The sequence below is a fragment of the Drosophila melanogaster genome, chromosome X, assembly GCF_000001215.4.
Source record: "Drosophila melanogaster chromosome X".
Classification (NCBI taxonomy): Eukaryota; Metazoa; Arthropoda; class Insecta; order Diptera; family Drosophilidae; genus Drosophila; species Drosophila melanogaster.
In genome coordinates, this window is record NC_004354.4 from 22,678,083 (window position 1) to 22,692,224 (window position 14,142).

The 14,142-nt window shown below is 41.9% G+C and overlaps 1 long non-coding RNA gene across 1 annotated transcript in view, besides 4 other annotated features; it reads left to right on the forward strand.

Moving 5' to 3' along the window:
• lncRNA:CR44997 (long non-coding RNA:CR44997) overlaps nucleotides 1-14,142 on the forward strand; it is a 140,359-nt gene that overhangs the window by 20,759 nt on the left and 105,458 nt on the right. The gene's annotated exons all lie outside the window — the stretch shown is intronic.
• Nucleotides 2,247-2,457: a mobile genetic element.
• Nucleotides 3,455-10,860: a mobile genetic element.
• Nucleotides 11,001-11,025: a mobile genetic element.
• Nucleotides 11,026-11,096: a mobile genetic element.

A 14,142-nucleotide genomic window follows, 5' to 3' on the forward strand; every position in this document is an offset into this window, starting at 1 on the left:
GGTAAGGAACTAAGGAACTTGATTGTGAAAAGCAAACAGAAGGACAAATACATATCCATCCAAGAAGTCCAAACAAATTCTCCCAGTGCTAAATTTTCGCCCACTTTCCACTGACACTGTGTTGTATATCATGTAAATAAGGGCACTCGAAACTTCGATCCCCAAGGCTTGGCCTTATTTCAGCGTGTTGCTAGTCCTCGTTTCGCCGACTCTTTGCCAGGGTCTTGTTTTTTGTTTTGTTTTTTCAATTTTCCAGCTCTAATGGCGTGTTTGGTGTTGCCTTGTGTTGTTGTGTTGGCTGTTGTATGACCTTCGTTTACGTGTTTGGCAAGTTCATTTTTTGCGCGCAAGTAAACTCACAGTCCCACAAGTAGTTGCAAGTGATGCCGAGTGTTCGGGAGGAGGCTGAAGTGAGTGTGCGTGTCTGTGGCATGCGCCCATTATGTTCCCTATATGCTTCATAATATGAACTTTGCGTATTTCCTTCGACGCGGGTGCAAACATGTGTAAGACCTCTGACAAATGCTGCGTGCGGCTGTGCATGTGTGAGTGTAAGCATATAAATATAAATAAGTTTGTGTGTCAGCTGAATATTCAATTTAAAAGGCCCCACTGAAGGGAGCGTATATTGTTCTGAGGTGCTTCTAATTCAGCATGGGTCTAAATGATTGCCATATGATGGCAACTAAGAAAAGATGTTGGGTGGGTGTATTTCGGAACGTAGTATCCTTGCACAATGTGCTATTATCGTGCCCATGTTTGTCCGAAACACACGCGCCTCCTTCCTTTGTATGCACGCTTATCTGTCTCGGTGTCGCTTGCCGCACTCTACAACCTAATTTGGCCGCGTTCTGCGCATTTCTTCATTTTTCATGCATGCTAATGTGTAATATTTTGACAGGCGTTTTCCATCCATCCACTTGGAAAAGGCCCCCCGCCTAAGCCAGCACCTCTGATGGCCCACAAAGTCAGTAAGCCTGTCTACTAGCCTGTCTAGGCTGTTTACAGCTGCGTATTATGGCAACATGACTTTGGCATTTCCCTCCCTCCTGCCAGCGACCAAGGCCTTTCCCATTCTACGCTTTTTCCGCTTTCACCATTTTCCTCTCCCCAGCCCACTTTCCCACTTTGTATGCAAATGTGTTTGGCTTACGCTCGTGCTTAAGTCAAATTTATGAGGGATAACTTTTGGCTAGCATTTTGACCAATTGTGCGACAAATGTTTATTAATTGCGGTGGTCATTTCGAAAATCCTGGACGTGCTTCGTATTGGCTGCTTGAATTCACATTATTATTGTAGCGACATGCTACGCTTTTGATAAATGAGAGAAATCCGTGGAAAGTTGGATACCTTTTGGAGTCAAGTTGGAGTGGCGCCCAGGTCCGCAACAATCAAACGTACTGAGGCGACAATGGGTAATTAGTGAAAACATTCATTTCAAGACTGGTGTAGCTCAATCAACTGAAACTAAATATTGATTGACCTGCTTCAAGGCGGCACCCCAAGGGTTTTTAATCCCCACAGATTGCCATTGTTGTCGTACGTTAAGAAGCTAAGTCTTCGGCAACAGGTAACCCCAGGCGCCAACTTTTCTCATTTAATATTTGCAAGGGATCTAGCCAAAGTTTGAACTTTCCTCCGGTTTAATGTATACACAGATGCCACACGCATATGCAGGGCGCTCATATGCAAAATTTCGCGAACACTCGTATGTATGTACATATGTCCGTGCATATGAAATATCGCATGTGTGCAGCCGCCTTTAGTTCGCTTTGCACAACTGGCGGGAGAGAAGTTTTTTGGCAAGCTGTTCATGGCTGACGAACATTTTCATAGTTTTACAGCGAAATTTGCTTAATCCGGGAGAACGCCTCCAGCGGTTGCACACAGAGTCTTGGGCCGGAGTCCTGGAGACCCGGATTCTGGAGACGGAGTGCCAGAGTGAAGGGATGAGGATGACGGCAGATAAGTCCGGCTTCTGTAAGTCCCGGCTTAGGCCATTTCATTCAATTTCCACTTCCATCGCCATTTCATTTCATCCCATTCTTCGATCCGCCATCGCAGTTCGACAAGGCCAAATTCAATTGCATTGACATGTATGGATGGGTTGCGTACAGGTCGGCGTGTGGCCGTGCTCCACATCTTCCTTTTTTATTTCGCATTTTCATTTTCATTTGCAACTGCAGTGCCAGTAGAAAGAAAGAAAACTGGTGGTGGGTAAGAAACAAAGGGATTGACACCGACTTACAGCTGTGTTCATAAGAACAGCAGTGCTTGGGACCTGTGAATTTAAGATACAAAATCCAATGATTTAAAGTTTTAATGGACAATTTTTTTTTTATAATATCCTTTGGTATTTAATTTCAAACAATTCAACAAATGTTTCAGTTTTATTTGTTCAATAGTTTCGAAAATAAAGATTAAAACGACATAATAGGCAGAAATTCTGGTGTTCACTGAACAAGATAATTAATAATTATTCTGGCTTATCGATAGAATAGAATTTAGGAATAAAATGAGAAGAAATTAAAAAAGTGTTTATAAGTGTGGGCGTTGGAGTTCTGGGCGGTATAATAAAATATCGAAAACATTTTTAATAGTTGTCTAGTCTAGTCTAGTCCATTGTCTAGCTTATGTATCTCAAACACAATCGATGGCAGGACTACGCATAGACAGAATATAGCTTATTTTGAGTGAACTAATGCTAGCCTAACGACATTGTCAACAACACTGCCATCTTGCTGAATGCAGTGGCATTCCCCCGATCCCCGTTCTGTAAGTGCAATCGATTCACTTTCTCTCAATCTCACTATACCGATAAGAGTGTCGTGGGCCGCGGGGAAATAATAAAGAAAAAACACTAAACCGAGATTATGCAAATCAAAGGCGGGCCATCGGTGGCAAATGCATGCGGTGGCGGTACCCTTCCCCACCCAACACCCAACACCGTCCACAGCCCATCGCCACCGCTTTGGGTAACAACAAGCACATTGACTTGCGCCCTCATGCATATGGATGCGTGCTCGACGTATGTATATGTTTATGCGCCCGCCATCTTGTTTGATCAAACACAAGCGCAAGCACATCTGTATATTTATGAGCTACCGCCTCGTCCCTTCCGCCACCAACACCATTCAGCACCCGCACACAGCTTGGATTAACCGCATCTCTGCCAATGTAACGGCACTTTGTGCGAGCTGTGGTATATATACGTCTATACGTATCCGTGTGCATCGATCCAACACATCTATACAAAATTATACAACGCGAAAAATACAACTCTAGAGCGTTACCTTCGTACAGAGCTAGCACATCAACAATTGTACCAAAGGCATACATTACATATTCACACATTTTTAATCGATAATAGGTATTACACACGGACTCCCAGAAAGTGTAGTGTACTGTAGGGTCTGTCGGCACAATGGATGAGATATGGTTTATCGCTGTGTAAGTTATTGCCCTATAAGTTATCGTCCCACATCTTATATTTCAACATCATTTCTGGGTAAACACAAGTGCCCAAAATGCTGACCAAAGGTCTGCATTCTTTCCGCTGTCAACGACCAGCTAAAAGTGCGATCATCTGCACTTCTCCGCCGCGTAGCCGCCGACGACCACTGATTCGCTGCCGACGCCTGCTGCGACGCTGCCGACGCCCACACTTGATTGCTAGGGACTTAGGGAAATATTTTGTATCTTAGCTTTAGTTTCAAATGAACAATTACAATAAACGGTCGCTTGCGATCTACAAAATAAAAATCAATAAACTGTAATTATTTACTGGCGCCCGAACAGGGACCAGCGAATAACGCGTACGACAGACAAAATTCTAAGTCGCGAAGCAAAATAAAATTTTGCAAAAAAAAATTCGTTGGTTAAATTAGTGCCGAAGAAACTCCCGTGAGTTAATAAAAAATTCGCGGTCGGCATTTATAAAAAAAAAAAAAAAAAAAAAACTTTTGTTTTCCGGAAGAGGAAAATATTCAACGGCAGAATATTGCCCATCGGTGGATCACATCTTTTGTCAGGCCAGCCCGCAGAAGACCTTCTTTGGAGTGCTGACGTGGATCCCCAGTAGCACAAGGCAAAAAGGATGACCTTCACCCAGCCAGGAGGAGTGACCACAGCAATTTTATTGTGAGACAAGAAAGAAATATTTTTTTTTTATAGAATTTATTTTAAGATTTAAAAATTTAATACACTTGTACTTTAACATTTCATCGACCCCAGATCGGTTTCGACAGTACATTTAATTTTTTAATTTCCCTTTTAATTTACTTACGGTTTTGGAAAATATAATTCAAGCTCGAATAGTTCGAATGATTTAAATTGCCAAGATCATAACACTCGTGCCTTTTTGTTTTGGTTAAGATCGTTTTGTGTAAGTGTTGTCCGAGTCAAAAGCCAACATGGCAAACCCCAATAATCTAATAAGACCACCGGTTCTCAGTTCTAATGAGAGACCGGTACCCGTAGAAAGACCCGACCTGCCTGAACGGCAGCGCGTAGATATGAATGTTGAACAGTTGACAGGGTTAATTGGCCAAACGGTAGCCCAAATTTTACCTGGACTGATAAAACAAATGAACAATGACACACTTGACTTTACTGACGTGAGAGATCAGGTCGTCGAGCCTGAATACAGAAACAATTTAGGGGATTTTGACAGGGTACCTGATATCGTAAAATCGATCAGGGAATTCTCTGGGGACCCAGCAGAATTCGGCTCTTGGAAAAAGAGCGTTGATAGAATCATGGAAACTTATACCCCATTTGTGGGTACTCCAAAATATTATGGTATACTTCATACCATAAGAAATAAAATTGTCGGAAGTGCCGACGTGGCACTCGAGTCATACAGCATTCCGCTGGATTGGAATTCCATGTCAAGATGTCTCACTCTACATTACGCAGACAAACGAGACATAACTACACTAGAATACCAAATGTCAATTTTGGTCCAAGGTCGCCAACAGTCGGTGGAAGACTTCCACCAAGACGTTTATAAAAATCTCTCGCTTATTTTAAATAAGCTTAGCTGCATGCAAATGACCAGAGAATCCGAGCATTTCATTACAAAAATGTACAGAGATAAAGCTCTGGACACTTTTATTAGAGGCCTTCGAGGAGACTTACCTCGCCTCTTGGCTATAAAGGAGCCAGCCGATCTCCCTTCAGCTTTGCATTATTGCTTAAAACTTGAAAACCAAACATACAGATCAAACCATGCAACAAATAAAGGGCAACAGTCGAGCTTCAGAGTAAACGAAAAACCCATACCGGCACCCCGCAATTTTCAGCCATCGAACGCCTTTGGCCATCGACAGCCTCCACCGGTCCCTCCACGAAACTTCATGAGGGGACCACCACAACACTTAGGTCAGCCATTCGCTGCGCCAAGACAACACATGCTCAATTTCGGTAATGCACCGTTCGCCGCACCCCGACAAAATTATCAACAATTGCAACAATATAATGCCCCACCCCGTCCTTTCGCGGCCAAACCGCAACCAAGACCAGAACCAATGGACGTGGACCGCAGCATACAGACGAGAAATATCAATTATATGAACCGACCACATTTTGACGCCGGCAAACGACCGAGTGGACAGACTACAGACATAAACAAAAGACAAAGAAATTATAATATCCAAACTAGGGGCATGGGACATCCAAGTGCCAAAATAGCTGGGCCCAGTTCAAGCATGACAGACTATCAACGGTCGATGCAAGAATATGAAACCCAGAACGACATAAACGGCACCATGGACGAATATTGCAACGAACTGACGGACTACTTAAATGACGATGAGCAACAACAACAGATGCATTTTTTAGATTAGAAGACTCCTCACTGCCATACTTCGAATGTAGAGTGAGGAGTGGAAAGGTTCTAAAGGTGTTGATCGACACGGGCTCCAACAAAAATTATATTCAGCCAAAACTGGTGTCGAATGCAATACCAAATTACAAGCCTTTCATAGCTGCCACTCCGGGTGGCGATATAAAAATAACACACTACAAAAGAGCAGACCTTTTTGACTGGGAAATAAAATTTTTCCTCTTAACATCTCTTACGACATTCGACGCAATTCTCGGCAAAGACACCCTGAAAGAAATGGGAGCACAGATAGATTTAGGAAATTTGACCATGACACTAGGAAATGGGAAGAGGATTGCTATCAAGGAACGAAAGTTCGAGGCTGTTAATACAATCAGCCCCAGAATAGATCACTTGGGACAAAAACAAAAAGAAAAACTGAATCGGGTAATTAATAATTATCCAGGTCTCTTCGCAGACCCAAACCAAAAACTGACCTTCACAACAAATGTAAAGGCAGCAATTCGAACCACATCGGATACACCTGTGTATTCGAAGTTTTATCAGTACCCGATGTCCCTAAAAGATGAAGTCAATAAACAAATAGCGGAGCTTTTGCACGACGGAATAATTCGACCATCAAGGTCACCCTACAATTCACCAGTGTGGATTGTGCCAAAAAAACTCGACTCCTCTGGTAAAAAGAAATACAGAGTCGTGATTGATTACCGAAAACTCAATATGGTAACAGTAGCAGATAGGTACCCAATCCCCGATATTAACGAGGTTTTAGCCCAACTTGGTGACAACAAAGTTTTCTCGGTGCTCGATCTTAAAAGTGGGTTTCACCAGATCCCACTAAAAGACTCCGATATCGAAAAGACCGCCTTTTCCATAAATCATGGAAAATACGAGTTCACTCGACTTCCATTCGGTCTGAAAAATGCACCATCAATATTCCAACGCGCACTCGACGATATCCTTCATGAGCATATTGGCAAAATATGTTTCATCTATATCGACGATATCATTATCTTTAGCAAAGATGATGAAACCCATTACAAAAACCTGGACATAATTTTCAAGACCTTGCAACAAGCCAACATGAAATGTCAGTTGGACAAATGCGAGTTTATGAAGAGGAAGGTAGAATTCCTGGGATTCGTCGTGTCCGACAAGGGCATAGAAACCAATCCAATCAAAGTACAGGCAATTTCAGACTTCCCAATTCCAAAAACACTCAAAGAACTGAGATCATTCTTGGGATTATCTGGATATTACAGGAGATTTATACCCAACTACGCTAAGTTGGCAAAACCACTTAGCTCGCTTTTGAGAGGGGAGGATGGACGAATTTCCAAGACATTATCATCAAAAAAATCCGTCTCCCTTAATAACGAAGCAATGGAAGCCTTCAAGAAATTGAAGAGCAGTTTGATTTCCCCAGACGTGATACTCCACTACCCAGATTTTAAAAAAGAATTTCACCTAACAACGGACGCTTCCAATTTCGCAGTGGGTGCTGTTCTTTCACAAGAAAACAGACCCATTTCATTCTTATCGAGAACACTCTCGAAGGCAGAGGAAAACTACGCCACAAATGAGAAAGAAATGCTAGCCATTATCTGGGCTCTAAAAAAGCTCAAAACTTACCTTTACGGTAAAGCAAAGGTGAAAATCTTTACCGACCATCAGCCTCTGACCCATTCCCTCAGCAGCTGGAATGGAAATGCGAGAATCAAAAGATGGAAGTCATACCTCGAGGAATACGACTATGAAATTCTCTATAAACCAGGCAAAGAAAACGCTGTGGCCGACGCTCTGTCCAGAGGACCAACAGCCGCGCAAATAAACTCGGTAACCTCAACAATGCACAGCTCTGACAGTTCGAGCCATGGGTTGATACCTAGCGTTGAAGCTCCAATAAATGCATTTAAAAATCAAATTTTCTTCCGGAAAGCAGAGTCGGAGAATTACTCAGTTAGCATCCCATTCCCGACATTCCATAGGCATTTAGTGGACCGTAAATTGTTCACACCTGATAGCCTCTTGTCAGATTTGAAGAAATATCTTAACCCATCCGTGATAAACGGAATTTTCACATCCCAGGATGTAATGGGGAAAATACAAATCCTCTACCCCATCCACTTTAAGGGTTTCAAGATTAGATTCACTCAGACTGAGGTCAAAGACCTTGTTACCGAAGCCGAACAGGAGGAAGAAATACTTAGGACACACAACAGAGCACACAGAAACGCTTTGGAAAATAAAGCTCAGCTGTCCGAAAGAGTGTATTTTCCTAAAATGAGGAAAAAAGTTTCAGCTATCGTGAGTCAGTGTTTGGTGTGTAAGACCTCTAAATATGACAGACACCCCACACATCCGGAAATCAGAGAAACTCCCTTGCCAGAATACCCCGGACAAATTATTCATGTCGACATCTATTCGACAGAACGATATCTGGTGCTCACAGCAATCGACAAATTCTCCAAGCTGGCTCTGGGAAGAGTCATTAAGTCGAAAGCTATAGAGGACATTAGAAAACCCTTAAGAGATATCGTATTCTATTATGGAGTGCCCAAACTAATAGTAATGGACAACGAAAAGTCCCTCAACTCAGCTTCTATCAAATTCATGTTGGCAGACCAGCTGGGCATTGAGCTCTATAAAGCACCTCCGTACAAGAGTACGGTAAACGGACAGATAGAAAGATTTCACTCCACACTCTCTGAAATAATGAGATGCTTGAAAGGAGATGGGACACATAGAAGCTTCGAAGAACTTCTTGATAGAGCTATCTATGAATACAACTTCACTGTCCATTCGGTCACAAAAAAACGACCCCTAGAGGTGTTCTTCGGTAGGGGAACTACCGCGTCACCAGAACAGTATGAACAAGCTAGACTGGACAATGTAGACCGTCTTAGAAAGAAACAGGAAACTGACATTAAAAATTACAACCGGACAAGAAAGCCCATAAAGACCTACATCAAGGGCCAAGAAATTTTCGTTAGGGTTAATACAAGATTAGGATCTAAGCTATCAAACAGATTTAGAAAAGAAATAGTTAAGCAAGATAGGAATACTACAATACTAACAGAGTCAGGAAAAATAGTGCACAAAAGTAACATCAGATCATGATTACTTTCAGGATACTTACTGTGGTCGCATTGACAAATGGACTCATTGAAATAACTAACTACACCGACGCACAGACTGTGACGATTTACAACGGGATAGGACAGATACAGATAGGAACAACGAGAATTGTCCATATCATCGACTTGGACCACGTACAACTGACCATAGGAAAACTAACAGACTACATCGATCAGGACTTCAACGACGACAAGTCATATCACTTACTGAACTACGAACTGACACAGACGAAGAACTTGCTCGACACTGTGATCCTGGCAAAGACAAGGAAAACTAGATCGATAAATCTTATAGGGACGGCCTGGAAGTATGTTGCCGGTAGCCCGGATCACGATGACCTTGTAGCTCTGACCGACGGGATAAACGACTTGACGGATAACAACAATAGACAGGTAATAATCAATAGACAGCTGGAAAATAGAATGAACCTACTAACCGACGTGACCACGAAAATACAAAACTCAATCAGAAAAGATTCTACCTTAAAGGATGAGCTGGCCATAAGACTACAGAACCAGATTAGGCTCGTAAAAGAAGAGATAGTCAACATTAAATTTGCCATTCAATGGGCAAGGCTGGGTGTTATGAACACATTCCTGCTAAACGAGTTCGAGTTGAAAGAGATCGACAGCCTACTCAAAATCAATAATATGCCGACTTCTGCCTTAACGGTCGAAGAAATGTTAAAACTCTCAGACGTTTCCGTTTTACATAACGGAACTACAATTTTGTATGTTATCAAAATCCCAATTTTAAAACCAACTAATTTCCTAAATTATCAAATAAGGCCAGTAAAGAAAAACAATAATATCATTAATTTACCAGCTAAAGAAATTTTTAAATTTAAAGACGAAATGTACGGAATTAATGCCTTTTGCAAAAGTTCAAACAGTTTAAAAATATGTAAAGATAAATTCATTAGTAATTTAAGTAAAGACCTTTGTCTACCCGAACTTTTAAATGGAAAGCAATCAAGGTGTGAGTTCGCCAATGCAGAACACATCCCTGCAATAGAAGAAATAGACGACGGGCTAATATTACTCAACGACTTCAATGGCACAGTGAACTGGAGGGACATCGAGAGACGATTGAGCGGCACTTACTTGATAACGTTCCTGAACGAGACCCTGAAAATCAACGGCCGAGAGTTCAGTAACAATGAAGTGGCTTCAACAAAACCTGCGCCACCACTGATACAGCTGACTCCATACGAGGTGGGACGCCTTCGAATTCTCTCGCTAGAAGTACTCGAGCAACTTCATCTGAATAACACATCTGAGTTACGCAAACTTCGAACGCACTCAACAATAAACAGAGTGTTCGGCGCAACAATACTAATGATGATTGCTGTCCTGATCTTCGTGACAAATCGGTGCTGCCGGAGAGGAAAAAAGGTGGTCCTTCAAATCGACGCACCTGGCATTCAAAACATTGACGCGGTGCCCAAACCACCACAGATCACCCCACCAACAATGCGTTTCAACAACATCCCGTTTTTTTGATGACCGCTTGAGGACAAGCGTCGATTAAGAGGGGAGGAGTTATTGCCCTATAAGTTATCGTCCCACATCTTATATTTCAACATCATTTCTGGGTAAACACAAGTGCCCAAAATGCTGACCAAAGGTCTGCATTCTTTCCGCTGTCAACGACCAGCTAAAAGTGCGATCATCTGCACTTCTCCGCCGCGTAGCCGCTGACGACCACTGATTCGCTGCCGACGCCTGCTGCGACGCTGCCGACGCCCACACTTGATTGCTAGGGACTTAGGGAAATATTTTGTATCTTAGCTTTAGTTTCAAATGAACAATTACAATAAACGGTCGCTTGCGATCTACAAAATAAAAATCAATAAACTGTAATTATTTACTTGTACAAGGGCAAAACTATTAATATCCGTTCCTCGTATAACTGAAGGATTGGAGGCTATGTATATAGGCTGAAGGATGTATCTCACCCTATACATTACTTGTATTCCTGATCAGGATAACTAAGCGTATCGTTCTTGACGTGTTCGCATAGTGCAAAACCAATGTATGGCCGCTCCGCTATGACATCAACTAACTGAATGGCGCGCATTTTAAAAAAAGGAAGTTATGCTGCCGCACCCTGTATATGAGCTGGAAGGTTAATGGTTTTCATGATCACCACGCTCAGTGGCAACCGTACGCAAGCTGACTATAATTTTATTACAATACTTAATTACTATTTATTACATGTATTACATTACATTTTTATTGCATTGTAATATTTGATTTCCGAAATTAGATAAAAAATATTGGTCACTCTCCCCTTAGCGTATATATTCTGAATAAAACTGAAAATTTTCAAAATTTTTTGACTTTTTGACTATTGACTATTATCAAGACAATTTCAATCGATATCGTAAATACATTTTTGTCATTCCAAAACGCCCAAAACTGTAACGCCCACAAATTATTTCATTTTAATTTGTGTAATGTGTATTTTGGATTATTTGTATCACATGCAAAGTTTTCAGACTAACGAGAAATATAGTCTTCTATACTATGGCAATAAAACGTATTGGGTTATTCAAAATAGATAAATTGAATTTAATTTTGTTAATAGTATTTTTCGGCTTCTTGAATGTTATTGCTATTATAAGAAGCTTGTTTAAATCATAAAACCGCAAAAGATGGACCTGGGACACACCTTTCAAACTCCCACTTAAAGGGTTATAATATTATTAATCGCATCACCCACTTTTCGCTCAATTGAAAGTACATATCGCACCGGAAAAGTTTGCTTCATACCACGTCTTATGTTTGATACACAGTTTTTTGTATGCATGGATGCTCTCACTTTCATAAACATGCACATATGTATGTACATATGTACATACATATATCCACATTTCCAAAGGAGCATAAATATGCATACCTTTCTGTTGGCGGGTGTGTGTGTGCAACAACCAATTCGATTTCCATTTCTACACAAAATTTATGCGCGAGTGCAATGCTGTTTTATTGAATTTGATTAGAAACTCATCAAGGCTTCTGCTTCTGTGGCTGCTGCCTGAATGCTCCAATGCCTCAACTTGCATACTGCCACGTGGCACAAATGATGTGAAGGTCGTTCATTACGGTGGCGATGACAGAGGTGCCAAGGATCCAAACTGCCCGACCTAACTTTGAATATGCAATGGGGCTGGACTGCAATATCGTTTGGGCTGAAATCTTTCCGTGACTGCTAATCATTACTGTAGAGTATCAAAGGTTTCTCACGAATATACTCGTTTAACTTTAGTAGCTTCTTCTTCCAAAAATGTATGACTCCAGGTAAATAGGTATGATGAAATTTGCTATGATTGCCACCGCAAAAACTTTAAGCTACCGGGTGCTATGGTAATGAACATTATCACTCTAAATAAAAGTTATGTTTATCAAGTAAACGTGGCCTAACGATAAGTCCTGCACGATATATGTATATTACTTGGGCTTACCGTATCGATATGTTCACTACGATGAATACTGTTCGTATTTTATAAGAAGCTTGGACTCTAGACGAAGATCTCGAACGGCAAGGAAGCGCCCACGATCTGTTCAACGGTCCTGCGGGCCAACGTATTTAACGATTCAAGCAATACGTGTATTCCTAACGAATAAACTACATTAATACAAGCCATCCTATAACGGAATCGCCTATTTATTTAAACAAGAGTTTCGAACCAACGACTACGCTTACACAATGATATATAGTCCCCTGCTCACATCCTAAATGATGCACGAACCCTTTGTCCAGATATTGGTTTTCACATTCGGCGGTGCCCATACTTCTTTGCTGCATTTTTCCGCCGCCGGCTCTGCAACGAACTTATCTGCAATTTGCTACGTTCCCACGGGAGTTTACCCCACTACCTACCACGCCTCCTTTGTCGGTACGTCCCGTTCGGACGGTGCTTATGCAAAGCATGTTGTTGCTCATTATCTTCACAAGGATTAACATGTTATCCATAGCACGCTCGTCCACATCCCATTACGCGTGGTCCTTGCTCCTGCACTTGCTCCCTTTACTCCCCACTTTCCTGCACTCTTCTCCTGCCAGCATTTTCTGGCCGGGCCCCGTCTTCCCTTTTTTTTCCCCCATTTTTTGCCCTGTGTTTCGGCTTGCTTTGCTTTTGCAGCGTTGTTCCTGTTGATTTTTGTATGTCGCTGGCTTTGGTTTTTCGCCAGGTTTCACTGGTCTTTTTTCGGGTTTTCTTGGTTTTTCGCGGTGTTTTTTAGGTTTTCCGCATATTTTTTTGGCCTCTCGATTTTTGCGCGCTAAGTACAAGCCTCTTCAGGTAGCTTTAGGGCGCCTTGCGAGCTTCGAATGCGTAAGAAGAATTATTACCGCATTTCCCTTTTTAGCCTCGCGCTCCGGCGGATTTGTACGTTGCCTTTGGCTCGCTTAACCATCCGGTTAGGTCGTGCACCTTCTACGCCGTAGTCCCGATGCTCCGGGATCCGCGCTTGATACCCGGATTGTTGTGGCCCTCTGGCTGGCGTATTGCTTACAAATTGTGCGTCTCCTTGCCAGCGGTAGTTTTTTGTGATGCAATTTCTTACTTTGATGTCGCTCATACGCCGAGTTGCACGTGGCCTCGGAGATGTACATTCCGCGAGAACATTAGTAGCTGTGTGTCCTCGGTGCGTTATCAAGCCACGGAGGAAGTTCCTAATAATTATTACATATATGTATGTACATATATATACATCATCAACTTTTGTTCTCGCCTCTAAGAAGCTGCTTTCATTGAACCACGTGAATCCCATAATTAAACACGTGATTGGTAAATAAATCAGTGGTCAATATAATAAATTCTAGTTAACCTTTTTTAAAACTAGAGCAACGCCAACGTAGACGTCTGACCAGTTTTTAATTTTTTACGGGCTTAGCGGCCATTGGCTTAACGTGTTTACCTTTGCCATCCGACAACCTGCCCCATCCACCTACTTGGTTTTCGACTTCAATTCTACGCTGTTCCTGCTTTGTTTTTGCGAATTTTTTCTTGACAAAGAACGCTCTGCTGATACAATTGCAGAGCTAACAACAAAATAGCACCAAGAGTAGAACAAAAAGGAGGAAATAACACAAAGCGTTGAGATTGATTGAATTCCGAATTTTTAAGCATTTCGCCGCAGTCCAAAATTTCGTT